The sequence below is a fragment of the Jaculus jaculus genome, chromosome 17 (genome assembly GCF_020740685.1).
Source record: "Jaculus jaculus isolate mJacJac1 chromosome 17, mJacJac1.mat.Y.cur, whole genome shotgun sequence".
Taxonomy (NCBI): domain Eukaryota; kingdom Metazoa; phylum Chordata; class Mammalia; order Rodentia; family Dipodidae; genus Jaculus; species Jaculus jaculus.
This window is the reverse complement of record NC_059118.1, coordinates 29,778,979-29,804,845: the sequence shown is the minus strand read 5'-3', so window position 1 is coordinate 29,804,845 and position 25,867 is coordinate 29,778,979. Positions and strand designations below refer to the sequence as shown.

At 45.6% G+C, this 25,867-nt stretch overlaps 1 pseudogene; it reads left to right on the top strand.

Moving 5' to 3' along the window:
* Positions 1 to 1,577: 1,577 nt before the first annotated feature.
* Positions 1,578 to 23,772, top strand: LOC101610930 (annotated as a pseudogene).
* The last annotated feature ends 2,095 nt before the right edge of the window (positions 23,773 to 25,867 follow it).

Here is a 25,867-nt window from a genome sequence, read left to right as displayed (position 1 = left end):
TGGATCCTGAACTTCTAGGGCGAGACATACCTAATGGCACCTGCCCCTGCAGACCCGGATATGGCCCCTTGAAAGCAACTCAGAACAGCTTAATGGAAGAAGAGAACCGTGAGGGGCAGGGACACAGCGCCATCCGCCAGGAACGGAGAGACCTTCCAACAGGAACTATGGGAACTTTTCATATTTGTTTACAACAACCATACAAACCTTTTTAAAAATCATGAGAAAAAAATAAATAAAAATTATGAGAGAAAGCAAGAGAGAGAATGGGTGTGCCAGTGCCTATAGGCACTGCAAACAAACTCCAGACACATATGCCACCTTGTGCATCTGGCTTACGTGGGTCCTGGGGAAATCAAACCTGGGTCCTTTGGCTTTATAGGCAAGCACCTTAGCCACTAAGCCATTTCTCCATCCCCATTCCTTTTTGTAATCACACACCTAGACAAAATTTTTAGATAGATCTGTGAGCTGGAGAGATGACTCAGCGGTTATACGAACAAAGTCCATCCTCCCGTGTTTGATTCTCCTGCTCCCACATAAAGCCAGATGCACAAGGCGGTGCATGCATCTGGAGTTCCTTTGCAGCAGCAAGAGGCTCTGGTGTGTCCATAGTCTTGTCTCTCTCTTTTTCTTGTTCTCACAAATAAATCAAAATTCATAGCTGAATAGATGATAGATAGATATAGGTAGCTAGATAGATAGAAAACAGATAGATGATAGATAGATGATAGATAGATAGATAGATAGATAGATAGATAGATAGATAGATATAGATAGGTAGGTAGGTAGGTAGATAGACAGACACACAGACAGATAGATAGGAACTGAGAAAAAAATGGACAGCCCTTGAGCTATCGTCCATGAAAGCAGGAGACCTGAGTGTCAACACTAACAGAAGCCACCTGACAAGTGGACTGCTCATTCTTCAAATCTTTAAAGCCTATGCCACCTGACCATCGCATTCCCACCAGTAATCTAGGCCTCGACCTCTAGGTTAAACAGCCTGGAGCTCAAGGTTCTCCACACCAAGATCCGAGCGTCTGCGCCGCGATGCACGGCCGCCAGGTGGCGCCTGCTCGGGCGGCGCGGGCTTCCGGCTCTGCGGTCGTGGGCGGCGGGTTCCCTGTGGGAAGAGCATCGTCTTAGCGCGCGTGGACCGAAGAGAAGCTCGACTCCACACACTGCTCGCTGTGGCCACAAAGCCCCAGCGCCGGGACAAAGGGCAGCAGGTTGCAAGGTGGATGTGGAAACGGTCTCCTCCCGCCCCGTGCCCTCTGACCTCTCAGCCCCTCACTTCCCGGCGGCAGGAGTGGAGTGGGGAAGATGCCACTGGAGCTGGATTTCTCTCTTAAAAAAAAAAAAAAGCAGGGCTTAGCCGGGCGCGGTGGTGAACGCCTTTAATCCCGGCATTTGGGAGGCATATCGCCGTGAGTTCGAGGCTAGCACGAAGCTAAAGTGAGTTCCAGGTCAGCCTGGGATAGAGTGAGAGCCTACCACGAGAAAAACAACAACAAAAAAGCGGGACTTCAGGATGGAGCTTGGACCCCTATGCAACAGAAGCATCTGCCACGAAGATGGAGCTCCGGGGTTTGCAGTGCAGCGTCCGTGCAGCTCGTCGCGATGCCCGCCAGAGGGCGCTGCCGGGCGACAGGCGCAGGGTCGCGGCCTGGCTTAGACTTCTTTAGAAACTGACAGCCACTGAGCCCACCGCCATGAGAGCCTCGGTGGGTTCCAGCCCTTGCCCAGGATTAAAATCGAGCCCTGGGGAACTCTGATCTGCCTGTTGCTGCACCCCTAGATCCTGAAATAGTGAAAAGTGGGAACTATAGTCCACCAAGTACCAGCTGGGTAATTTTTTTTTAATTTTTTTTTAATTTATACGACAGACTCAGAGAGAAAGACAGATAGAGGGAGAGAGAGAGAATGGGCGCGCCAGGGCTTCCAGCCTCTGCAAATGAACTCCAGACGCATGCACCCCCTTGTGCATCTGGCTAACGTGGGACCTGGGGAACCGAGCCTCGAACCGGGGTCCTTAGGCTTCACAGGCAAGCGCTTAACCGCTAAGCCATCTCTCCAGCCCCCAGCTGGGTAATTTTAAATGCCAGGTAATGTCCCAGACCCTGGGAACAAACCAATGAACAAAGTCACTGCCTTTGTGAAGCATGTGTTCCCCACCGGGAAGAGGGAGGCACGCGAGACGGAAAGACTGGCAATGGCAAGTAGTAAAGGCACGTCAGAAGGGCCTGGATGTCCCAGAGAACAAAGCAGGGGAAAGGGTGAGGGGCCTGAGGAAGTGCAGATCCTTGTCCTGTGCTCCGGGGTCAGGAAGTCATCTCTGATGCAGCAGAGATACTCTCAAAGTCCCGCCGGAAGGCCGAGGACGGTCAAGCAGCTGTTCGAGGCGAAGTGCAGAAAAGTAAGGGCCACTTCAAATGTGTTAGATGAACGAGCTTCAAAGGCCAGTTGGTGGACTAAGCAAAGCCCCTCCAGTCTGGTCTGCGCTCCCGCTCCATACCAGCCCACTACCCGTCATCTGTTCCTTTAGTCAGTACGGGACTACTCCCGGCGGGACCCCTCTCCCCCTGCCATTAACCTAGGGCCTTACACCTACCAGGCAAGCATTCTGTCACTGAGGGGTGTGTGTGTGTCTGTGTGTGTGTGTGTGTGTGTGTGTGTTTCTTTATATTTTATTTATTTATTTAGGAAAGAGACGTAGAGGCAGAGAAAGAATGGGCATGCCAGGGCTTCCAGCCACTGCAAATTCCAGATGCATGCATCACCTTGGGCATCAGGCTTATGTGAGTACTTGGGAATTGAACCTGGGCCCTTAGGCTTCACAGGCAAACACTTTAACCATCCCTTTAACTAAACCATATCTCCAGCCCCTATCACTGAGGTCCCTCCCCCCCACCCCCCTACCCCCGCCTTCGATTTTTCAAGGTTGTCTTATTCTAGCCCAGGATGACCTGCAATTCACTATGTAGTCTCAGGCTGGCCTTAAACACACTGTGATCCTCCTGCCTCAGCCTGCCAAATTCTGAGACTAAAGGCATGCACCACCTCGCCTGGCTCTATCACTGAGTTTTGTCCTTAGCACACACCCCCTGTTTGGTTTTTCAAGGTAGGATCTTGCTCTAGCCTTGGCTGACCTGAAATTCACTATGTAGACTCAGGGTGACCTTGAACTCATAGTGACTCTCCTACCTCAGTCTCCCAAGTGCTGGGATTAAAGGCATTTGCCACCACACCTAGCACTGGACACTGGATGTCTCATTTTTGTCCTCTGTCCTCTATGTCAAATGCTGATGGGCTTTTTACTTTTTTTTTTTTTTCTTTTTGGTTTTTCGAGGTAGGATCTCGCTCCAGCCCAGGCTGACCTAGAATTCATTATGTAGTCTGAGTGACCTCAAACTCATCTTACCTCTCTGCCTCCCAAATGCTGGGATTCTTTTTACTTTTTTTTTTTTAATTTTTATTTATTTATTTGAGAGCGACAGACACAGAGAGAAAGACAGATAGAGGGAGAGAGAGAGAATGGGCGCGCCAGGACTTCCAGCCTCTGCAAACGAACTCCAGACACGTGCGCCCCCTTGTGCATCTGGCTAACGTGGGACCTGGGGAACCGAGCCTCGAACCGGGGTCCTTAGGCTTCACAGGCAAGCGCTTAACCGCTAAGCCATCTCTCCAGCCCTCTTTTTACTTTTTTTGCAACAAGTTCTCACTAAATTATCCAGACTAGCCTTGAACTCATTTTGTAATCCAGGCAAGCCTTGAACCTGGGGTCCTCGTGTCTCTTTCTCCCAAGTGGATGGGATTACAGGCTTGCACTTCCAAGCCAGGCTCAGACAGTATGTTAGGAAGTTATTCAATGTGGCCACATTGGGAAGAGGATCAGAGTCCACTCCAAGTCTAGTTTTAGGATACTGACATGAGGTTTGGGTTGAAATAGAGGGCAAGAGGCATGCATAACTAAGCAGCCCTGGTCAGGGTGTGGTCCTGGCCAGGCAGGACTTTGTTGGTGCATTTCATCTCTATATCCTCTACACAGAACACAGAAATGATAAGGATGTATTTGTACCTAGGAAAAGAGTGTATAGACAGGTGTGGTGGTGCATACCTTTAATCCCAGCATTCGGGAGGCTGAGGTGGGAGGATCACTGTGAGTCTGAGGCCAGCCTGAGACTACATAGTGAATTCCAGGACAGCCTGGGCTAGAGCGAGGCCCTACCTTGAAAAGCCAAAAAGGAAAGAGAGAGAGAGAAAAGGAGAGAAGAGCAAAGAAAAGAAGAGAAAAGGGCTGGAGAGACACACCCAGGTGAGGCAAGCGCAAAGCTGCCCATGCCCACTAGGTGGTGCAAGCATCTGGCATCCTACTTCAGTGGTTGAAGCCCTGGCATGCCAAGTCTCTTTTTCTCTCTCTAAAAACGAAAAGCAAGCAAGAAAAGGGGGCTGGAGAGATAGATGGCTTAGTGGTTAAAGCACTTGCTTATGAAGCCTTAGGACCCAGGTTCAACTCCCCAGAGCCTACATAAGCCAGATGCACATGGTGGTGCATGTGTCTGGAGTTTGTTTGCAGTGGTTAGAGGCCCTGGCACACCCGATCTCTCTCCCTCCCTTCCTCCCTCCCTTTCTCCCTCTCTCTCTCTCTCTCTCCCTCCCTCCCTCCCCCCCCCTCTCTCTCTCATAAATAAATAAAATACTTTTAAAAAAAACGCAAGAAAAGGAGCCTACAGGGTGTGGTGGCACTTGCATGTAATCCCAGCCCTGAGGAGATGCACAAAAGGATTGGCAGTTTCAGGTGAGCCTAAGTTACCTAGAGATTCTGTCTCAAACAACAACAACAGAGACAAGTAAAAACAAAAGGGTCTCACTCTCACTCTGGTGGGACCAAGAGAATGGCACAGCCATTTTGGAAGACTAATGTATGTGGCCACTGTTTGCTCCAGAAGCCCCACTAGGTCCAGACATCTCAGTGTCTAGGCTGCTGGCTGGACCGGGTTGGCTGAGTCTTAACCCTAGGCATATCTCTTATCAGCAGTAGATCTGGAAAAATAGTTTGTAGGTTTCCATGCCTGTAAAATTAAACTAATGATTAGCTAACCCTTGGAGGTTTTGAGAGAATACATCCCACAGGACTGAGAGCAGGCCCTGGCACATACCAAGTGTTCGGCAAATGTTAGCTCTTTTCAGGAGTGCAGGCAGCACTTTCCACCACAGTTCAAGTTGACCTGCTCACCAAAATGCTCCCTCAAGATTTTCTGCTCCAGGCGTGGTGGCACATGCCTTTCATCCCAGCTCTTGGGAGGCAGAGGTGGGAGGATTGCCGTGAATTCGAGGCCACCCTGAGACTACATAGTGAATTCCAGGGCAGCCTGGGCTAGAGTGAGACTGTACCTCAAAAAAAGAAGATTCTCTGCATAGCTGCGCACTGGAGGTCAGAATATAATGTCCTCCATTGGCTCATGGGTTTGCTTGAATGCTTACTCCCCAGATGGTGGCGCTGTTCGGGATGGCTGTAGACCCCTCAGGAGCTGGGGCCTTGCTGGAGTCAGTGTGTCACTGGGGGTAGTTCCTTGAGGTGTCACAGACGGGCTCCACGTTGTGTTCTCTCTGCTCCCTGACTCATGAGATATGATGTGGGCTTCCCGCCATGCCTTCCCTGCCACAGTGAAACGTCCTCTCCAAACCGTAAGCTGGATAAACCCGTTTCCTTCTACAAGCTGCTTCTGTGGGTATTTTGTTCCAGTCACAAGAAAGTACTGGATACAAACAACCTTGGTAAATTCTACCAATAGAGAAATAGCTACTCTGATCATTATCCATATATACCATAGGATGAGATGTGACTTGGGAACTATTGTGTAAGGAGGACATCCCGAGACCCATAGCAACAAATCACACCACATGTTGTAGAATGCTGGGCAATGCCAGGATGCAGCACGGTGTGAGGACTGGGGAGGGCAGCCTCGGCTTCTCCCATGAGAGATCATTTGAGCTGTAAAATGAACTCAGTATCAATCACAAGATTAAATGCATACAGCCTTTGATCAGGCTTCTGGGAGCTCCTCCTGGTGCTATATACTTGCACAAAAACTCAAGAATAACAAAGTCTGTGACAGGCAGCATTGTCAAAGCGTGGCAGAAGGGGATGGAGGGATGGCTTAGCAATTAAGACACCTAAGGACCCAGGCTTGATTGTCCAGTACCCAAGTAAGCCAGATGCACAAGGTGGCCTATGCATTGGGAGTTCATTTACAGAGGACAGAGGCCCTGGTATGCCCGTTCTCTCCCTCTCTCTCTCTCTCTCTCTCTCTCTCTCTCTCTCTCTCTCTCTCTCTTTCACTCTCCCCCCTCTTCTCACTCTCTCGCTCTCAAAACAACAACAACAAAAAGTATGGTAGAAGAAATTTAACAAAGAAAGCAGACCCAGATTATACTCTAAAACATAGGTTTCTACCGTACAAGGCTTTAATAGGGAGACAGCACGGCCCTGTGTCTCCTCCCTCGCTAGGCAGCTGCACCTGCTTGTATGTCATCTGGTCAGAGCCGCATAGACACAGACACCCCCGAACAAGCAGCCTTCTGTTCTACATCTGTAGTTCCTTTTTTTTTTTAACTTTTATTTATTGCCAACTTCCATAGACAATAAGCTATGATAATTTTCTTCCCTCCCCAACTTTCCCCTTCACAAACCCACTCTCTTTCTTATCACTGACTGATTGTTGAGGAATTTTCTGTTTGTGCCCCAAAATCATATAACCTTAGAAACTTGTAACCCACCAGTAGTGTAAAGTACTCAAGATGAGCCGGGTGCGGTGACGCACACCTTTAATCCCAGCACTCGGGAGGCAGAGGTAGGAGGATCGCTGTGAGTTCGAGGCCACCCTGAGACTCCATAGAGAATTCCAGGTCAGCCTGGGCTAGAGTGAGACACTACCTTGAAAAAAAACAAAACAAAACAAACAAAACAAAAAAACTCAAGATGATATCAAACCACCTGCCATACTGCCTATAAAATCTCTGAGCCATCAGAGCTCAGACTCTGGAAGTTATTCCCCTTAGTCCATCATATCGACATGAGTAAATTTTCTGATTCTCCACTCTGTCTCTGGTGCTGGCTCTGTGTGACTCAGTGTCCAGTAACAAAAGAAGAAAATAACCCGAAGATCCATCAAGAGAGGATTAATTAATTCTTATGGATTCAGTCAGCAAATCACTGTGTTCATCAAAGTGAACCAAGCAGGCCTATATGCAATTGAAAAGCAACTACATGCCTTAAGTTAAAGATGCAACATGAAGAGAACTCATAGGCATGCGGCCCTGAGTTTGATAACCACCACTGTAGAAAAGAGGGGGAGGGAGGGAGGACGAGGAGAAGAAGCAGCAGAAAAGGGGAAGAAGAAAGAATTCTCCATGTATGGCAGTACATACCAGTGATTCCGACACACAAGAAGGGGAGGCAGGAGGATTCCAAGTTTCAGGCCAAAGTGGGCTATACAGTAAGGTCCAGATCATCCTAGGCTAGAGTAAAACCCTGCCTTAAAACAAGTTAAAAATAGGCCTGGAAAGATGGCTTAGTGGTTAAGGCACTTGCCTACAAAGCCAAAACACCTCTGTTCAATTCCCCAGAATCCCAGTAAGCCAAATACACAGGTGGCACATGTGTCTGGAGTTCATTTGCAGTGGCTGGAGGCCCTGGTATATGCTCACTCATTCTCTCTCTTTCTGGTTATTTTTTTTATTTGTTTATTTGTTTAGTTTTTGAGGTAGGGTCTCACTCTAGCTCAGGCTGTCCTGGAATTCACTCTGTAGTCTCAGGGTGGCCTCGAACTCTCAGCAATCCTCCTACCTCTGCCTCCCAAGTGCTGGGATTAAAGGCGTGCACCCATGCTTGGCTCACTCGCTTTCACGCTCTCTCTCTCTTTCTAATAAATAAATAAATTATAGGGCTGCAGAGATGATTCAGCAGTTAAAAGTGTTTGTTTACAAAGCCTGATGGCCTGGAGTTGATTCCCCAGTACCTACGTAACATTAGGTGCACCTAGGGTTTGTATGCATTGGCAGGAGGCCCTGGTGTGCCCATTCTCTTTCTCTCTTCTTGCAAATAAATAAATACAAAATATTTTTTAAATAAATAAATAAATAATAGCCAGGCATAGTGGTGCACGTATTCAATCCCAGCACTTAGGAGGCAGAGGTAGGAGGTTCACCATGAGTTCGAGGCCAGCCTAGGACTACAGAGTGAGGTCAACCTGGGCTATAGTGAGACCCTGCCTGAAAAAAATAAATAAAACATAACAAAAGCCCGAAAACCTCAAACATTTGTAAAACTGCGAAACAACTTTTCCACAGTGCCAGTGGGAGTGTTAAGTGGTACAATATTTTGGTAAACAGCCTAGCAAGTGGTTTCGTCTGTTTGTTCATTGGTTTTAAATTACACCTTCACCCTCAGAGAGAACATGGCGTGATGACGCCTGACTTCACAGCTTCGGCTGGAACTGTGAGTACGAGCTTCTCCAGGAGTCCACAGGTCTGAGTTATGGTAGCCCCAGGACACGTCCCTCAGAGCAGTGGAACATGATCCGCATGCCTTAAGGTGGGTGGGCACAGTGATTTTCCTAGCATGGACGGGGAAAAGTAACTTTTCTATAAAAATAAAAACCTGCTGGGTATGGTGGTGCATGCTTTTAATCCCAGCACTCAGGAGGCAGAGGCAGGAGGATCACCATGAGTTTGAGGTCACCCTGAGACTACATAGTGAAGTCCAGGTCAGCCCAAGCTAGAATGAGACCCTACCTCAGAAAACAAGAAACAAAAAACAAACAAACAAACAAACAAAAACACCAAGGGCTGGAAAGATGGCTTAGTGGTTAAGGCACTTGCCTAGAAAGCCAAAAGACCTCAGTTCAATTCTCCAGGATCCACATAAGCCAGATGCACAAGGGGGCGCATGTGTCTGGAGTTCATTTGCAGTGGCTGGCATGCCCATTCTCTCTCTCTTTCTCTGCCTCTTTCTCTCTCTCAAATAATAAGTAAAATAAAAATATTAAACCAAACAGACAAAAGAACAAAAACCCTGATAAAACTAAGAAGTCAGACAACTATGCCCAGCAGCAGGCATGGTAAGTCACGATGACGTGCTGTACCTGGTGAGACTTTACCTTGGTGGTCGAACCCAAAACCTACAACCTAGTCTAACCAAGCAGACAACACTGGACAGATTCCAACAGAAGAACCCCAAAATGTCTGCCCAGCATGTTTCAAAGTCACCCAAAGCAAGGAAAGTGAGAAACTGACAGCCAACAGGAACCTCGAGAGATATGAGGACTCAAGGAATGACATCCTAAATGGAATCCTGGATCAAAAAGAGGATATGAGGGCTGAAGAGATGACTTAGCGGTTAAGGCACTTGCCTGCAAAGCCAAAGGACCCAGGTTCAATTTCCCAAGCCCCACATAAGCCAGAATCACAAGGTGGCACACATGTTTGGAGTTCTTTTATAGTGGCTGAAGGCCCTGATACGCCCATTCTCTCTCTATCTGCCTCTTTCTCCCTCTCTCAAATAAAGAAAATAAATAGGACTGGAGAGATGACTTAGCAGTTAAGGCATTTGCCTGCAAAGCCAAAGGATCCGGGTTTGACTTTCCAGGACCCACGTAAGCCACAAGCACAAGGTGGTGCATGTGTCTGGAGTTCATTTACAGTCGCTAGAGGCCCTGGTGTGCCCATTCATTCTCTCTCTCTTTCTCTTTCTCTCTCTCTCTCTCTCCCTCTTTCTCTCTCTCTCAAATAAATAAATTAATTAAATATATTTTAAAAAGAAAATAAATACAATGAAAAAAGAAGGAGGACTTGAAGGAGATGTGGAGGAAGTCATCGATGTGTTTGGAACAGACGTACCACGGAAGCATGAAGCGCACTAGTAGGAGAGGCTGGGCGCGGAGTGCACAGAAGCTTTCTGAACTCTCTCTTCAGTTTCTATGTAGACTCATAACTGCTGTAAAAGGTAAGGTCTGGGGCTGGAGAGATGGTTTAGTGGTTAAGCGCTTGCCTGTGAAGCCTAAGGACCCTGGTTCGAGGCTCGATTCCCCAGGACCCACGTTAGCCAGATGCACAAGGGGGCGCACACGTCTGGAGTTCGTTTGCAGTGGCTGGAAGCCCTGGCGCGCCCATTCTCTCTCTCCCTCTCTATCTGTCTTTCTCTCTGTGTCTGTCGCTCTCAAATAAATAAATAAAAATAAACCAAAAAAAAGTTTGTTTTGTTTTTTTTTTTAAATCAAGGTCTTTGCTGTATTGTGGTGCTGTTGGGGTGAAACCCAAGGTCCTGCATAAGCAAACTTTGTGCTTTACCACTGAGCTACTACTCCCATAGTTCTAAAGTCCTTCTCTAATTTTTTCCCCAAGGATTTAAGTTATTTATTTATTTATGAGAGCCAAAGAGAGAGAATGGGTCTATCCAGGCCATGAGGTGTTAATTCCTAAATCTCCATCAGCTGGGAACCTAGCATTCAGAACACCTAAGTTTATGGGGGACACCCGAATCAAAGCACCACATTCCACCCCTGGCCCCCATCAACTGATAAACATCCATGATGTAAAATGCAATGCATTCAGTCCAACTTTAAAAGTCCTCATAGTTTTTAATCAATCCCAATGATGTTTATATATCCCCATAGTCCAAGGTCTTTTAACTTAACCATAATACCAAAAAAAATCCCCCCAAATCCCATAATGACACAGAATAAACATTCACCCTGCAAAAGATGGCACTGGGCACAGCAAAGAAATATTCAGCCAATATAACATTTAAAACAATCAGGGCAAACATCAAACTCTGTAACTCCAAGTCCAACAACTCTAGCCAGTGATAAATCTCCAAGTCCAATAATTCTAACCAGCAATAAGTCTCTGGTATTCCAATTCTGCCCCTCCAGCTAGGCTACTCACAGTCCTGGAAAACTTCACAAGGGCCAGCAGCTTTTCCAGGGCTGGCAGCTTTCCTTAGCAGCCATCTCGTGGTCCTGGCATCTCCACTGGGTCTCCATTGCAATCCACGGTTCATCCTCATGGCTCCATCAGGTCTCCATGCAGGCAACCAGCCAAATTGCTTCACACTGCCCATGGCCATTTCCAAGTCACAAGACTGTGTTGCGAATTCAATGACCCTCTCTTTCCTACACTTCTTATACTCCACAATACCAGGTAGGGAGCCAATTTGTTAATCCTGGGGGAATAAAGTAGACTTTGAAGAACAGGACACTTGGGCACTCAGGCCCCTTCAAAACAGTCTACATTCTTCCTGTTGCCCCAATGTAGGTCAGCTAGCCCAATCTGAAAGGTTGTAATCTCTCAAAAACAGATGAACAGGCAGCAGTTCACTAAAAGACTTTTCTGTCTGTGCCATATCCCTCTACTCATTCCAGTCCATTTCTATGCAAAGCAACCCTGCACAACTTCTCAGGACATGGACATAACAACAAACCTCTCACACAAACATCTTCTAGCTCAGTCCAAGCAAAGCTCTTTCTCATCTTCATAAGCCAAACCTCACAGTCCATAGTTCTTACTGCATTCAGGTCTTCCAACTTTGACTGGAATAGTCCATCAAGCTGTACTTACAGCACTGCAAGGCATCTCTTAGGCCAAGATTTCAAATCCTTCCACATTCCTCTTGAAAATCAGCTCCAAAAGGCCAAAGCCACACAGTCAGGTGTCTAGCAGCAATCCCACTCCTCAGTACCACTTTACTGTTGCAGTCGGGTTCACATTGCTGATAGAAATTACCCAACCAAGAGCAGCTTCTGGAAAAAAGAGGCTTATTTTGGTTTACAGGCTTGAGGGGAAGCTCCACGATGGCAGGGGAAAACAATGGCATGAGCAGAGGATGGACATCACTCCCTGGCCAACATAAGGTGGACAACAGGAACAGGAGAGTGTGCCCTCTAACTTTTAAAATTATTATTATTATTATTTTGTTTTTCTGAGGTAGGGTCTCACTCTAGTGCAGGTTGACCTGGAACTCATCTGTAGTTCCAGGCTGGCCTTGAACTCACAGTGATCCTCCTACCTCTGCCTCCTGAATGCTGGAATTAAAGGCATGTGTGCACCACCAAGCCTGGTGTTAACACATTTTTTTTAAAACCCACAGAGCCATCTCTCCAGTCCAAACACAATTTTTTAAAAGATCAAGAATATTCTGGAACTTGCACAGAAAACTTGTCAGTAGACCTTCAGATGAGTGCAAGTGGGGCTGGCGATCGCCCATTTTCTGTCCAATGAAGGCTGTGTTCTTTGTGGCAGGAGTTTCGCCTGTGAGACGGCCTTCCACCAAGGCTGTGGGTGAAGGCGAGGGCGGAGGTCGTGTCACCGTTCCCTGGAGGCCTGTCCGCAGTGGACTGCAGTGGGGCACAAACCTTCGAGGAGGCCCCTGGGGACTCAAAGAAGGCCCCACGGAGGGTCTTCCCTTGCCCAGGCTCACCATGACTGAAGACCTAAAGTTCTTATTTGCAAATTCAAGTTCTCAATTCTGGACCCTTTGGAACATTGGACTCCTATCTAAATGCCACAGACAGATGTGGAAGTTAGAATTTTTGTGCATCTTTTTGCATCAAGAACCAAACCTACAAGGGGTAGAAAGCCAACTTGGGCAGGTGACCCCTTGGGAAAATACGGAAATGGTAATCCTAGCCAACACATGCCTCTTGCTATAGGAGACATTTGGACCTTTAGACACATCATCAAGCCAGGTGTGGGTGGCCCATGCCTTTAATCCCAGCAGAGGCAGGAGGATCACTGTTGAGTTCAAGGCCACCCTGAGACTACAAAGTGAATTCCAGGTAAGCCTGGGCTAAAAAGACTTTACAACACTATTATTTTCCCCACATTACAGCTGTGGAATCAGAGATGCAAGAAGCTTTAATTATTAAATTCTCCAAATCATATGGCAAGTGCCTGTCTGGGGTCTGAATCCAAGCCAGCTGGCCCCAGTCTCTAGACCTAACAGCAGCATACTGAGGGAAGCTAAACTGTCATGATAGCTAGTGAAATGAAGGAAAGAGGCAGGCTGGAGAGATGGCTTAGGTAAGTCTCAAGAAAGTATAGCAAGCCCGCTTCTTTTTCCTCTCTCTTTTTGGTGTGTTGCGGTGGGGTATATGCATACGTATGTGGACATTCGCGCACCCTGTGCACGCATATGTGGAGACCGGAAGAAGACGTCGGGTACACTCCCTTATCTCCCACCTTACTTCTCTGAGACAGCCTCTCATTGAACCAGAACTACTTGCTTTTCAGTAAGGCTGGTTAGCCAGTGAGCCCTGGTGATCCTTCTATCTGTGCACCCCCTCAGCACTGGGGTACAGGGGTGCACAACCATGCCTAGCTTTTGCCATAGGCACTGGGGGTTGAACTCAGGTTCTCATGCTTTCACAGCAACAGCTGTTACCTTCTGAGCCACCTCTCCAGCATCCCACCAACACCCATTCTTCGTACATATGTTAAGATAGCATGTAGTAGAGATTAAAAGTATGGCTGAGATGCACAAGGGGGCGCTAGCATCTGGAGTTCGTTTGCAGTGGCTGGAGGCCATGGTGTACCCATTCTCATTCTCTCTCTCTCTCTCTCTCTCTCTCTCTCTCTCTCTCTCTCTCTCTGTCACTCTCTAATAAATAAATAAAAATAAACAAAAAAAAAGTATGGCTGGACCCATGCATAGTGGCTCACACCTGCAATGCTAGCACTGGAGAGGCTGAAGCAGTAGAATCACTATGAGTTTAAGGCCAGTGAGCTTTAGTCTAACTTGTGATTCAGAGTGAGGATTTATTGTTTGAACAGGACAAGTAACTCACTTTTTGTTACGGTTTGAATGTAAATGTATGTCCCCCATAGACTCAGATTTTTATTTTTATATTTTTATTAGAAAGAAAGAGAGAGATAATGGGTGCACCAGGGCTTTCAGCCACTGTAAACGAACTCCACATGCATGCACCACCATGTACATCTGGCTTATATAGGTTCTGAGGAATCAAACCTGGGTTTTTCAGCTTTGCAGGCAAATACATATGCATACTTGTGTCACTGTACATGCATCTGGAGTTCATTTGCAGTGGCTGAAAGCCCTGGTGCGCTCTCTTTCTCTCTCCCCCCCCTTTCTGTTTCTCAAAATACATTTTTTAAGAAGTCTTAATCTGGGCTGGATGATAGCTATGTAGGGCCTGGAGATTCGAACATGAGTTTTTAGGCTTCTCAGGCAAGCACGTTAAGAGTTAAGCCATCTCTCCAGCTCTGGACTCAGATGTTTTTGATTAAGTTTCCTACTTAGTCTTCAGCAGGAGGAGCCCTGTAGAAGCAGGTATGTCACTGGGGTAGATCCTGAATCCAGCCCTACACGGTGTATACAGAGCCAGCTTGAGCTCTGGCTCTTCATGCTTGCTGGCACTGGCAGCTGTCTCTCTGCTATGAATGTCAGCTGATGCGAGCCAGCTTCTTCCACTGTGAGGAAACTTCCCCTAGGATGTGTAAGCCTGAAATCTACTCCTTCCCTCTATCAGCTGCTCTGGCTGATGTTTGTCCTAGCAGTGCAAAGGTGACTGCAAGTCCTTCTCCAGTAGGCAGAGGGATGGCCTCCAAAGATCTCTGTCCTGACTCCTGGAGGCTGTGAGTAACGGGATTGCACAGCAAAGGGAACTTGTGATTGTGGCTGGGATTCAAGGAGCTGTTCAACTGACCTTAATAAAGGGAGATTGTTTCTGGCTATCCAGTGGGACAAATGCAGTTACAAAGTCCTTAAAAGTGGGCAGAGCTGCAGACCTGGTGGTGCACTCCTCTAATCCCAGCACTTCAAAAGTTTAGGTGGGCTGGAGAGATGGCTCAGTGGTTAAGGCACTTGCTTGCAAAGCCTAATGACCTAGGTTCGATTCCTCAGTATCCAGGTAAAGCCAGATGCACAAAGCGGTACATGTATACAGAGTTCATTTCCCCACCTCCCTCTTTCTCTCGTTTTACAAATAAATCATTTTAAAAAGTCACCCAATCGTGTCTCAAAACCCCATGCTCTTGAAAAAAAGTTTGGGGCTAAAGAGATGGCTCAGCCATGCTTGTTTGTAATGCCTGACAGCTCAGGGTTGATTCCCCAGTACCTCATAAAACCAGATGCACAAAGTGACACATGCGTCTGGAGTTTGTTTACAGTGGCAGGAGACCCCAGTGTACCTATTTTCTCACCTTTCTCTCTCTGTCTCAAATAAATAAAATTTTAAAGCAAGCTTGAGGCCAGTGTGGGTACATAGTGAGACTCTGTCTCTAAAGAAGCAAGGGAAAGTCAAATGGAAGGGAAGGGAAGGCCAAGAGTTGGTGACAGTTGACCTCACCCACTCTTGTCAGAGTCAGAGAAGATGTGACAATGAAAGCAAGATGTGAGAAAACCAGCCATGGCTACCTTTAAAGATGGAAGGACCATGAGCCAAGGGGACACAGATGGTTAGTCTTCATTATTAACCTGACTGGATAGAGAGACCAAGAGGACTTGGAAAGCCTTTTTCAGGTGTCTGTGAGGGTGTTTCAGGAGAAGATTAACATGTGTGAAAGAAACTGTGGGGAGAAAACCTATCCTGATGTGGGTAGCATCATCCACATCCAACAGACTGGGGTCCTGGGTGAAAGAAAAGTGGAAAAAGGAACAAGGGTGTATTTTGGTTCCCAGTTTCAGATGTTACAGTCCCTAATCCTTGGCTCTACTGATTTTGGCCCAGCGGTGGTGAGGCTATGTGGAGGAGGAGACTATTTACCTGAAAGTGCTCAAGGAGCAGAGAGGAAGGGTCAGAGACAAGACACCACCAGTGGCTTGCCACCAGTGATCTATTTTATCCAGTTAGATTCACATCTCCTCTTTAAAGACATTTTTATTGGGCTGGAGAGATGGCTTAGTGGTTAAGCGCTTGCTTGTGAAGCCTAAGGACCCCGGCTCGAGGCTCGGTTCCCCAGGTCCCACGTTAGCCAGATGCACAAGGGGGCGCACGCGTCTGGAGTTCGTTTGCAGAGGCTGGAGGCCCTGGCGCGCCCATTCTCCCCCCCATCCTCTCTCTCTCTGCCTCTTTCTGTCTGTGTCACTCTCAAATAAATAAACAAAAAAATTTTAAAATATTTTTATTTATTTGAGAGAGAGAATATGAGCTCACCAGGACCTCTTGTCACTACAAGCTTCAGACACATGCCACTTTGTGAATCTGCACATAGGTACTGAGAAATCAAACCTGGGCTGCTGGGCTCTCAAGCAAACACCTTTAATAATTGAAACATCTCCCCAGCCCATTCCCACTTCCAAAAGTTTCCAAAACAGCACCACCAGCTGAGGACCATGTGGTCAATATGAGTCTTTTGGGTGGACACTTCCTAGTCAAACCATAACAGCAGGCAAGCTCTTCCTGAGCAAGTGAGTATACTGTTGCTGCCATGGTCTAGAGACAGCAGACTCCAGCTTCTTCAGTTCTCAACCCACTTGTTACAATAAGGTTCACATTGCTGGTAGAAATCACCTGACCAAGAGCAGCTTGTGAGGAAAAAAAAAAAAAAAAAGATTTAGTTTGGCTTACAGACTCGAGGGGAATCTCCATGATGGCAGGGGAAAACGATGGCATGAGCAGAGGGTGGACATCACCCCCTGGCCCACATAAGGTGGACAACAGGAACAGGAGAGTGTGCCAAACACTAGAAGGGGAAGCTGGCTATAACACCCATAAGCCTACCTCCACCAATACACTGCCTCCAGGAGCTTTAATTTCCAATTGCCATCAGCTGGGGAAACTAGCATTCAGAATACCTAAGTTCATGGGGGACACCTGAATCAAACCACCACACCACCTTTCTCCAGAAAGCTTCTGGATCTTCCATCTCAAACTGGGACTGCACCATTATCCTTCCTTGTTCTGAGGGTTCCAGCTTCTCCACCAAAGTATCTACCCCGTTCTCTGGCTATTCAGCACGCAGACTGCCATTGTTGGGCTATCCAGCCCTGCTCAAACAAAGCACTGTAATCAACCCCTCTTACAAAAATATTTATTTATTTATTTGAGAGAGGGAAAGAGAGAACATGGGCACACCAGGGCTTCTTGCCACTACAAACAAACTCCAGATGCATATGACACTTTGTGCATCTGGATAATGTGGGTACTGGGGAATCAAACACTGCCCAACAGGCCTTGAAAGTAAGTGCCTTTAACGACTGAGCCACCTCCCCTGCCCACAAATCCCCTTTTATAATTGTATGTATACATACACACATATCTGATTAGACTAGTTCCTATACAGAACACTAATATACTTTTAAAGAAAAGTTACCATCTACACATTATTTTAGTCCAAGGAGATCCAATGTTAAGCTCCTGACCTCCAGTACTATCAAATACTAAATTTTTGCTGACTATGGCAACAGAAAGAGCGGGTCATGGTGGCACACACCTTTAATCCCAGCACTCGGGAGGCAGAGGTAGGAGGATTGCCGTGAGTTCGAGGCCATCCTGAGACTACATGGTGAATTTCAGGTCTGCCTGGGCTAGAGTGAAACCCTCCCTTGGGGGAAAAAATCCAATATGGCCTTTGTAGACTCTAGTTATCTCACCTATATGGTAGAGAAATTGAATTACTTCACATGGTATTATGGTGACCCAAAAAGGAGACCCAGCACATAGTAGGCTTCTCGGTACATGCTATAAAAATAAGTACAATCAACTGAGGGAAGGAACCAGGGTGGATGCTGAAAATATTCAGTGAAATATCAAAACTAAGAAATAAGATATAGGAATGGTGACAAAGGGGCACCCGTAGTAACTCACAGTTCCCATCCTGATGGGAAAGGGAGGGAAATGGTTGCTCAGTGGAGAAAGTTGGCAGCCACTAGGTTCCTTTCCGGTGCAGCAACGTGATCGACTGAGCTGCGGACTAGCTGGGCAAGGCTTGGAGAGGAGCGGGCTTGGGTGGGGGAGAACGTTGCCCTTCCCTTAGGGTATCTGGTTTCAGTGTGGTTAGAGCAAGAATTCGAGCTCATTAACTGTCTCTCCAGCAGTTCTGGGCGTGTGAGTGCCGAGCGTCTGAGTCTGGTGCCGGTGGACATTCTGGTAACCACTTGGCTTCCCTTGGGAATGCTGTCTCCTCACTTCTTTGCCTAGACAGCTTTGGGGCCTCCGCGCAGAGAGTGGCTGCTGTAATTAGTGTGGCGAAGTTGAAAGCTGAAACACACCCAGAGGAGAAAATTGAGTTCAACATGTAGGAGACTTGGCCAAGCAGTTTCTCGACACACACGCACACCACGCGCACACATGCACAAAAACATGGGACAGAGTATTCTTGTCACCAACAGAAATTGGTACAACCATTGCCAATTGGAGAGCAATGGCCGTGTCTATCAAATAACAAATAAATGTGTCCCCTGGCTCAGTTCTGTGCCATGAGGTAAGTCATCTTACATACTGGCATAGGCACAAGAAAAACTAGTCACGGTTACTCACTGCAGCATTGGTTTTGTTGTTGTTGTTGTTTGTGGGAAAAAGAGATTTATTTTGGCTTATAGGCTCGAGGGGAAGCTCCATGAAGGCTGGGGAAATGATGGCATGAGCAGAGGGTGCACAACATGCCCTGGCTGCAGCCTTACTTGTAATAGTAAAATGTTGAAAATATCAAAATATTTATATATAGGAGGTTGATTTAATAAATTATGGCATGTCTATACAATGATATGTTACGCCCTTTGCTGTAGCTGCCTTCTCATTGCTGGCATAAAGCACCTGACAAAAAGCAGCTTGTAGCTGGGTGTGGTGGCACACGCCTTTAATCCCAGCACTCGGGAGGCAGAGGTAAGAGGATCACCGTGAGTTCAAGGCCACCCTGAGACTACACAGTGAATTCCAGTACAGCCTGGGCCAGAGTGAGACCCTACCTCAAAAAACCAAACCAAAACAAAACAAAACAAAAAAAGCAGTTTGTGCTGGGTATTGTGGTGCACGTCTTTAATCCCAGCACTTGGATGGCCAAGGCAGGAGGATTGCTGTGAGTTCAAGGTCAGCCTGAGCTAAAGAGAGGACCCTACCTTGAAAAAAAAAAAAGAAAGAAAAAAACAGGCAGCTTGTGGGAGGAAAGGGTTTATGTTATCTTACAAACTCAAGGGGAGCTACCATGATGGTAGGGAAAACATGGCATGAGCAGAGGCTGGACATCATTTCCTGGCCAACATCAGGTGGACAGCAGCAGGAGGGTGTGCTAAGCACTGGCAAGGGGAAACTGGCCATAACACCCGTAAGCCTGCCCCCAAACACACCTCCAACAAGGTTCCAATTCCCAAATTGCCATCAGATGGCGATCAAACTTCAGAACATATAAGTTTATGGGGAACATCTGAATCATACCACCACACCCTTATAACGGTAATAAAACTGTCCTATGCTGCTGTGAAATGACATACTATTATTTTTGTATTTTATTTTATTTGAGAAAGAGATGAAGACAGAGTCAGACAGACAGAATATGGGTATGGCAAGAGGCCCTGGCACACAAATTTCAGATGCATGCACCACTTTGTGTATTTGGCTTTACATGGGTCCTGGGGAATCGAACTCAGGCCATTAGACTTTGCAAGAAAGCACGCTTTAAGCACTGAGCCATCGCTCCAGTCCCATATGATATATTATTAAAGGAATACTATCCATATGTAGTAAGGTTGAAACTTGTGTCTAAAGCCAGGTGTGGTGGCACAAGCCTTCAATCCCAGCACTTTGAAGGCAGAGGTAGTAGGATCACCATGAGTTCAAGGCCACCCTGAGACTACATAGTGAACTGCAGGTCAACCTGGGCTAGAGTGAGACCCTACCTCAAACAACAACAAACTCATGTCTGATGCGCTTGTAAGAACAGAAGCTCTCTGGGAAGGATGTACAGGAAGTGGCAGCAGTGGTGTCCCTGGGGTGGAACTGAGGAGCTAGCGGAAGTTGGGAGGTGGGTGGGAATAAAATAGACTTCTTATTTGTGACATCCTTTTATCCCTTTTAATTTGTATGTTGTTCCATATTGTTTAATTTCAAAACATTGATTACGGCTAGAGGTATAGCTCAGTGTCAGAATGCTTACCTAACATGCCTGAAGCCCTAGACTCAACCCCTAGAACCACAGATTTTTAAAAAAAATAAATAAATAAATTAAATAGACAGGTGTAGTAACAAACACTTTTAATCCCAGCACTTGGGAGGCAGAAGTAGGAGGATCTCTGTGAGTTCAAGGTCAGCCTGAGACTACATAGTGAATTCCAGGTCAGCCTGGACTAGAGCAAGACCCTACCTCAAAAAAATTAATTAGCCAGTCTGGAGGGATGGCTTAGCAATTAAGGCGCTTGCCTGCAAAGCCAAAGGACATAGGTTTGATTCCCCAGAACCCACATAAACCAGATGCACAAGGTGGTGCATACATCTGGAGTTCATTTGCAGTGGATGGAGGCCTGATGTGCCCAATATCTCTCTCTGTCCTCTCTCAAATAAAATATATTTTTAAAAAATTAATTAGGGCCGTGTGTGGTGGCGCACGCCTTTAATCCTGGCACTTGGGAGGCAGAGGTAGGTGGATCGCCATGAATTTGAGGCCACCCTGAGACTACATAGTGAATTCCAGGTCAGCCTGAGCTAGAGTGAGACCCTACCTTGAAAAGAAAGAAAGAGCTGGGCGTGGTGGTGCACGCCTTTAATCCCAGCACGTGGGAGGCAGAGGTAGGAGGATCGCTGAGAGTTCGAGGCCACCCTGAGACTACAGAGTGAATTCCAGGTCAGCCTGAGCTAAAGTGAGACCCTACCTCGAAAAACCAAAAATAAAGAAAGGAAGGAAGAAAGAAAGAAAGAGAGGAAAGAAGGAAGAAAGAAAGAAAGGCTGGAGAGATGGCTTAGTGGTTAAGGCACTTGCCTGCAAAGTCAAAGGACCAAGGTTCCACCCCCAGGACTCACGAAATCCAGAAGCACAAAGGGGCACACGCGTCTGGAGTTCGTTTGCAGTGGCTGTAGACCCTGGTGTGCCCATTCTCTCTCTCTCTCTCTCTCTCTCTCTCTCTCTCTCTCTCTCTCTCTCTCTACCTGCCTATTTCTGTATCTCTATCTCATTTTCTCTCTCTCTCTCTCTCTCTCTACCTGCCTATTTCTGTATCTCTATCTCATTTTCTCTCTCTTTCTCTCTCTCTCGCATACACACACATAAATAAACAAAAATAAAATATTTTTAAAAATAAAAAATGGGGAGGGGGCCTGGGACCTCCAAGCTCAAGCGCCACCCCTGGGGACTTGAACAGGCAGGGACCTGGCCTGGCCGACCCCCTTTGGACCCTGCATTCTGGGCAGCTCTCGGCGCCTGCACGGAGTGGGGGCGAGGTCATAGTGCCCCCCCACGCTCCCTGAGGCCTCCCCCCAAAACAGATTCAGAATACTCTGAAGACAGTAACTCTGAACCAGATGTGGATTTGGAAAATCGGTACTATAATTCCAAAGCATTAAAAGAAGACCAAAAGCAGCACTGAGCAGCTTCCAAAATGTCTTGGAACTAGAAGGTGAAAAAGGGGCTGGAGAGATGGCTCAGCGGTTAAGCGCTTGCCTGTGAAGCCTAAGGACCCCGGTTCAAGGCTCAAGTCCCCAGGACCCAAGTTAGCCAGATGCACAAGGGGGAGCACGCATCTGGAGTTTGTCTGCAGTGGCTGGAAGCCCTGGCGCGCCCATTCTCTCTCTCTCTCTATCTGCCTCTTTCTCTGTCTGTCACTCTCAAATAAATAAATAAAAATAATAAAAAAAAAAGAAGGTGAAAAAGGAGAATGAGGATTTAAAGCACTGAAACAGATGATTAAGATTAACTTCAAATTGGGCTGGAGAGATGGCTTAGCGGTTAAGCGCTTGCCTGTGAAGCCTAAGGACCCCGGTTCGAGGCTCTGTTCCCCAGGTCCCACGTTAGCCAGATGCACAGGGGGCGCACGCGTCTGGAGTTCGTTTGCAGAGGCTGGAAGCCCTGGCGCGCCCATTCTCTCTCTCTCCCTCTATCGGTCTTTCTCTCTGTGTCTGTCGCTCTCAAATAAATAAATAAACAAAGATTTTAAAAAAATCAGAATTCTATAATTGTAAACAGCAAATTTGTACCTGTTTAGAAGTAGAGCTATAATCAAGAATAAAGTTAATGGATTTTTCAGAATAATTTCTGTGACTGCACTAGGAATATAGATCAATAGCTATTTGTATCTACTCTTTGTTTCTGGAAAGTTCGTCAATTTGAAGTTAATCTTTTTTTTTTAATTTTATTTATTTATTTGAGAGTGACAGACACAGAGAGAAAGACCGATAGAGGGAGAGAGAGAGAATGGGCGCGCCAGGGCTTCCAGCCTCTGCAAACGAACTCCAGACGCGTGCGCCCCCTTGTGCATCTGGCTAACGTGGGACCTGGGGAACAGAGCCTCGAACCGGGGTCCTTAGGCTTCACAGGCAAGCGCTTAACCGCTAAGCCATCTCTCCAGCCCAAATTCTGATTTTTTTTATGTCACAGGGAGTTACTGCAGGAATTTTATGAAACTTTGGAAGCTTTGAAAGATGCTAAGAAGGATAGACTGTGGTTTAAGACAAACACAAAGCTTGGAAAATAAGATTTAGAACGAGAGGAGTATGGAAAGCTCCAAAAAAGAATTTATGCCAATTACATCAGTCCTGCTAGACTGATGATGGAGAAGATGACCTGAAAAAAGGTACACAGTTGTTAGAGATGTATGCTTTGAAAATTCAGATGTACACGGCACAGAAAATTAACAAAAGACTAAAAGCACTCTATGAACAGTCCCTTCACATCAAGTCTGCCCTCCCTCATCCACTGACCATGGGGGTCATCAGAGAATGCGGTGGTAAAATGCACTTGAGGAAGGTGAATTCAAAAAGACACACACTGATTTTTTTTAAGCCTTCAAGAATTATGATGAATCAGGAAGCCCCAGACAAACAACTTATTTAAAATATTTGGTCTTGGGCTGGAGAGATGGCTTAGCAGTTAAGTGCTTGCCTGTGAAGCCTAAAGACCCTGGTTCGGGGCTCGATCCTCCAGGAGCCACGTTAGCCAGATGCACAAGAGAGCACACGTGTCTGTAGTTCCTTTGCAGCGGCTGGAGGCCCTGGCGCGCCTATTCTTTCTCTCTCTCCCTCTATCTGCCTCTTTCTCTCTGTCTGTCACTCTCAAATAAATAAATAAAAATAAAACAAAAAATTTGGTCTTAGCAAATATGCTAATGAAGTCTGGAATAAATCCATTTGGCTCATAGGAGGCCAACCCATACAAAAATGATCCAGAAATTCTAGTAATGACGAATTTAGTAAGTGCCTATCAGAATAATAACATCACTGAATTTGAAAAGATTCTAAAAACAAATCACAGCAACATCATGGATGATCCATTCATAAGAACACATTGAAGAGCTTTTACAAAACTTCAGAATGCTAGTGCTCATAAAATTAATGAAGCCTTACACAAGAACACGTATTCCTTTTATTTCTAAGGAGTTAAACATAGATGTAGCTGATGTGGAAAGCTTGCTGGTGCCATGCATATTGGATAACACTATTCATGGCCAAATTGATCAAGTGAACCAGCTCCTTGAACTGGATCAGAAGAGGGGCTGTGCACGAATCTGCACTAGATAAATGGATCAAGCAACTAAACTCACTCAACCAGGCTGTGGTCAGTAAACTGGCTTAACAGAAAACAAGCTTTTACAGATGTACTTAAGGCAACAGTGCAGAGATGTAATCCTTAAAGAACTGGGAATGGCAAAACTACTGTTGGTTGATATGTCCTGAAAATTAATGGGGTTATGGCAGAAGCGCTTTTTGATCAACTGGTTTGTGTTTTGCTGCTGCATTTATTCTAAGAAAAACAGCTTTAATCTCCAGAAGAAAACCAAAATAACCACAGGATTTATGCTGTATTGACATCTTGCCCTAGACATACAACATCATAGTAATTTGTCATGGGCAACATGACCAGAGAGAAGATTTTTGTCACAATTTTAAATACTTTGACATGTTACTGATGGTTAAATTAAAACATATTTTACCTGCAGAAATTGTCTCACAAATAACCTACAATAACTTGACATGCATACCCTTTTGAACACTTCCTTTGTATAAATGAAAATGTTTGCTGCATTTTGCAAAATGTCAATTCTTCAAAAATGTGTCTATGTCTGTACCTGCGGTGTAGCAGGTGTAGATGAAACCCCATAATTAACAGTGCATGCTGTCACTTAGGTTCAAGCAGCAAAATAAACAGTGCAGCTCAGAAATTAGAGTTGGCTTCCTGATGTGTTTTTATTACATTGGGAGTTGTTGTTTTGTTTTTTAGTACCTTAGAATTTCAGATTAAAGAGCATGGAGGCAAATCAGTTGGTCATTTGCTTTCAAGGTTTTAAGATTAGACTTTATGTATAAAGTACAGAAAACTACTTTCTAACAAGCTCTTGCAAAGTACTGACTTGACAGTGATGCCTTAAGGGAATAAAGTATTTTTTTTTTCTTAAGAATGATATTCCTTTTCAACAGAGTAAATTTTAACTCTCAGAATGTCACTTTAAACAAATATGCCAGAACTTAGACAGCTAAATGAATGTTACCCTGCATAGTAATCATGCTGGAATGTTATTCTCTAATACCAGCAATCAACAGTTGCCCAAAACTTCTTGGGTTTGCACTCAAAGTTAATTTAAATCACATACTATTAACTTTATGATTATTGGTTTTTTAAAAAAAAAGTATTGAAAAACTTGCCTTTCATTGTTCTTATTTGGCACCAAATGACAGTTTCCAAAAAGTAAATCTAACTTTAAATAATGCAGAAAGTATGCAACTGGCTTTGAACGCAATCCCAAAATACTTCTGATGGTATTTTGTGCAGTGGCAGTAGAGTTAAGAGAATGAACTCTGGCCTTCCAAGGTAACTACCTTAAGGAACTCAGCTCTTTTGAATGTAGTGAGTTTGAGATGTATTTGTTCAATTTTTTTAAAAGTTCATATCGTTTTATAATGTCAAGTGAAAGAGCTCTAAGATTAACATAATTCCTTTGGTTTTTCTATTGATTGTTATTATGTAAAAGGTGAGTGGTAGTTGATAAGAAAGACTGTTGTAATTGAAGAGGTGGCAACTAAGAATTTTTTTTTAAATTTATTTATTTGAGAGCGACAGACAGAGAGAAAGACAGGTAGAGGGAGAGAGAGAGAATGGGCGCACCAGGGCTTCCAGCCTCTGCAAACGAACTCCAGACGCGTGTGCCCCCTTGTGCATCTGGCTAACGTGGGACCTGGGGAACCGAGCCTCAAACCAGGGTCCTTAGGCTTCACAGGCAAGCGCTTAACCGCTACGCCATCTCTCCAGCCCAACTAAGAATTTTTTGATCATTAAATCAGATTTTATATAAAAAAAAAAACTACCTACACAAGACAATCAAAATAGGAGGAAAAGATCATGACACCAAAATAAAAGAGAGATGGATTGAGATGGGGAGGGGATATGATGGAGAATGGAGTTTCAAAGGGGAAAGTAGGGGGAGAGAGGGTATTACCATGGGATATATTTTATCATCATGGAAGTTGTTAATAAAAAATAATTGAAAAGAAAAAAAAACAGTGGAAGGAGCATGGACTTAAAACAAGGCATGCTTATGTGGTTTTTTCAAAATTTCATGAAAATATGTAATATGTATTTATACTAAAACTATATAATCCTTAGATCTAGGAAAGCAATCAGTTAATGTCTTTAGCAGATTAAAGCAGTGTTAAATATAGGTGCACATTGGAAATTGTAGAAAATTGCAAGAAGACAGGACAAAATGTCA